The sequence below is a fragment of the Cebus imitator genome, unplaced genomic scaffold, assembly GCF_001604975.1.
Source record: "Cebus imitator isolate Cc_AM_T3 unplaced genomic scaffold, Cebus_imitator-1.0 Scaffold102, whole genome shotgun sequence".
NCBI lineage: Eukaryota > Metazoa > Chordata > Mammalia > Primates > Cebidae > Cebus > Cebus imitator.
This window is the reverse complement of record NW_016107417.1, coordinates 6,293,849-6,296,773: the sequence shown is the minus strand read 5'-3', so window position 1 is coordinate 6,296,773 and position 2,925 is coordinate 6,293,849. Positions and strand designations below refer to the sequence as shown.

The window sequence follows — 2,925 nt, the reverse complement described above, 5'->3', positions numbered from 1 at the left end:
TACTCAAAAAATCTTATTTCTGACTGGATTCAGACTCAGAAGCAGAAGCTCGCAGACACGAAAGTCTGCATCTCTTCACAATTTGTTCCTGGTGCTTCTCTTTAGCTTCCTTCATTCTCTTGGCCAAAAGTTTAGCATATTCTGCAGCCTCTTCCTTATCGTTCTTAGTATGCTGCTTCTTCAGAGCAATAAGCCGCCGTTTGTGCTGCAGGACATGTGGAGTAACAAGACCCTGAATCTTGGGTGCTTTGGTCCTAGGTTTCTTACCTTCTTTGTTTAGGGGCTTTCTTACAACATACTGGCAGACATCATCATCTTTAGAAACACTGAAAAGTTCGCAGATTCTGCTAGCTCTTTTGGGTCCCAGGCAATGAGGCATGGTGGTATCGGTTAGTCCAGGAATATCCTTCTCTTTTTTTTTTTTTTACAATAACCAAGTTGAGAACGCTCAGATTAGCATCCACAATGCAACCATGAACTGATTTTCTCTTTCTTTCTCTAGTTCTCCTTGGTCTGTAACAGGATTGCCCCTTACTCAGTAGCAGGTGGACACGGCCATGGGTTTAGACACCCTGCTGCATGGGGAAACCTTGTTTGTCGTTCCCACCACTGATTCAGACCACATAACCCTTCCATTCTTCACCCAGTGCATCAGCAGCAACTTCTGTTGCCATACGCTTCTCATAAAAAGTATGAAGTTTGCATTCATCGTCCACTTCAATGAGTTTCTGGCAGCCAGTGGCTGGGAAGGAGATGTTCAGCTTCACCTTGAAGCAGCTATATATACGTCTTCGAGGCACCATGGAAAAGAGGCTACCAACTGTCAAACTCTTACTCTTCCTTTAAGCCTCAATTTGAGCCTGCCTTTTCCCCAGATTAGGTCCCCTGTCATTCTCACTAAACACTGCACTTCTACTTCATAGCATTTTAACAGCATTTTATTTAAAACAATTCTGCAACTCTTCTGTATACATTAGAATGTAGGCCTCGTATAAGGGCAGGAATTGTGTCTAAACTATGGTTATATTCCTGTAATTTAGGCGCAAATTTTAACACAGTAGGCGTTTACTTGTTATTGGTTCAATAAACAAATGCCTTTTCAGAAACCAGTGGCTAATACAGACTTTTGGTTTTTGGGGGGTTTTTTTAATAGCAAAATCTCTGCTTTGGAAAAGGTGTAAAAGGCAAATCTCTCAGAAAATACTCCATTCAGACTGACAACATTCAGATGCCAAGTGAGCCAAAGTGTGTCACAGAGACTAAGCTTGAACTGTGAGGCGCTCCAGCAAACTAAAGTAATTGAGCAACAGTAAAGAAGATGGCATTCACTGCAGATAAATTCAAGCCAGTGCATGTTGGCAAGACTTTACAACTTTACCCTACACCTACAGAAAGCTCTGAAGTCATACAGAAACCATCCAAGAAAAACAAACGTGTTTTTCACAGTACTTCAGTGATGTCAGAATTCACAATGCAGGAATAAACAGAGTAACACTTCGTAGGAAATAAAATTTGAGCAGTGGACATACATTTAATTCAGATTTAATATTACTGGAGCTATTAAATTGTTTAAGTGGCAAAATTAGTCCTAAAACACAATCTAACTCTTCTCTCCAAACCCCATCCTATATTTGCAAAAAGCTAGGAAACAACTCTGCGTATGCATTTAGGGGCCAAAAGCTCAACTTTCTTTAGAATGAGAATATTCACAACATTGTAAACAAAATGTCATTTCCTAATCTTATATAAAATGGAAGCAGGCCAAGGCAGGTGGATCACTTGAGGCCAGGAGTTTGAGACCAGCCTGGCCAACATGGTAAAACCCTGTGTATCTACTATAAATACAAAAATTAGCCAGGCATGGTGGTGTCCGCCAGTAATCCCAGCTACTCAGGAGGCTAAGGCACAAGATGGCGTGACTATCCTCCAGCCTAGGTGACACAGCAAGACTCTGTCTCAAAAAAAAAAAGAAGCAAAAGTCATGGTTGGTCTCAAAGTTACTGCTATCATAGGTTTACTTTTCAGACAAAAGTTTGTGGATAACTTAAAGATCACAGAGGTCAAAACCTACTCTCAGACAACCCTTTTCTCACTAATTTATTAAAAACTTACTTTAGGCAACAAATTCAAGAGAAACCAGAACTGAAAAATAACTTTGTAAGGCCAGGAACTTTCTGACTCTGGTTGCTGCCTGAGGTAAACTATATAGATGGGTCAGGTGCAGTGGCTCACACCTGTAATTCCGGCACTTTGGGAGGCCAAGGTGGGAGGATCACTTGAAGCTGAGAGTTCAAGTCCAATCTGGGCAACACTGTGAGACCCCATCTCTACAAAAAATTAAACATTAGTAGGGCACAGTGATAAACGCCTGCAGTCCCAGCTACTTGGGAGGCTGAGGCAGGAGGATCACTTGAGCCCAAGAAATTGAGACTGCAGTGAGCCACAACTGTGCCACTGTACTCCAGCCTAGGCAACAGAGCAAGACCCTGTTTTTTAAGAAAAAGAGAAAAAGAAAAAGAAAAAACAAGATATACGTGGCTATCATGCTTAGAGGCTAGTAATTTCGGAAACCAGTATGAAATTTTATGCAGCAGAAATTTTCCACAACCAGCCTAGGCTTCTGAGGGGAAGAAAAAGAGCAAAAACTTTACCTATGTATATTTTCTAGAATGAACATCTTGGATTTAGCTATGCTGTATGTAGGTTTCCAAACAGTAAAAACATCAATAACACTGGAAACTACAAGACAATGAAAGTAATGCCTTTGATATTCTCAGGAAAAAAAAAAAAAAAATGGCTTCCAAAATAAAAAAAAAAATTAAATAAATAAAAAAAAAAAATCAATCCATTTTGATAAAAAAACCATTTGACATATAAGGTCTCAAAAATGGAACAATCTTCTGCCAACTCTTTCTAAAGAAGCTA

General features: G+C 40.0%; 1 protein-coding gene and 1 pseudogene across 2 annotated transcripts in view; both read right to left on the bottom strand.

The window, feature by feature from the left end:
* TRIM59 (tripartite motif containing 59) overlaps positions 1–2,925 on the bottom strand; it is a 12,909-nt gene that overhangs the window by 3,427 nt on the left and 6,557 nt on the right. The window lies entirely within an intron of this gene.
* Positions 7–1,860, bottom strand: LOC108310338 (annotated as a pseudogene).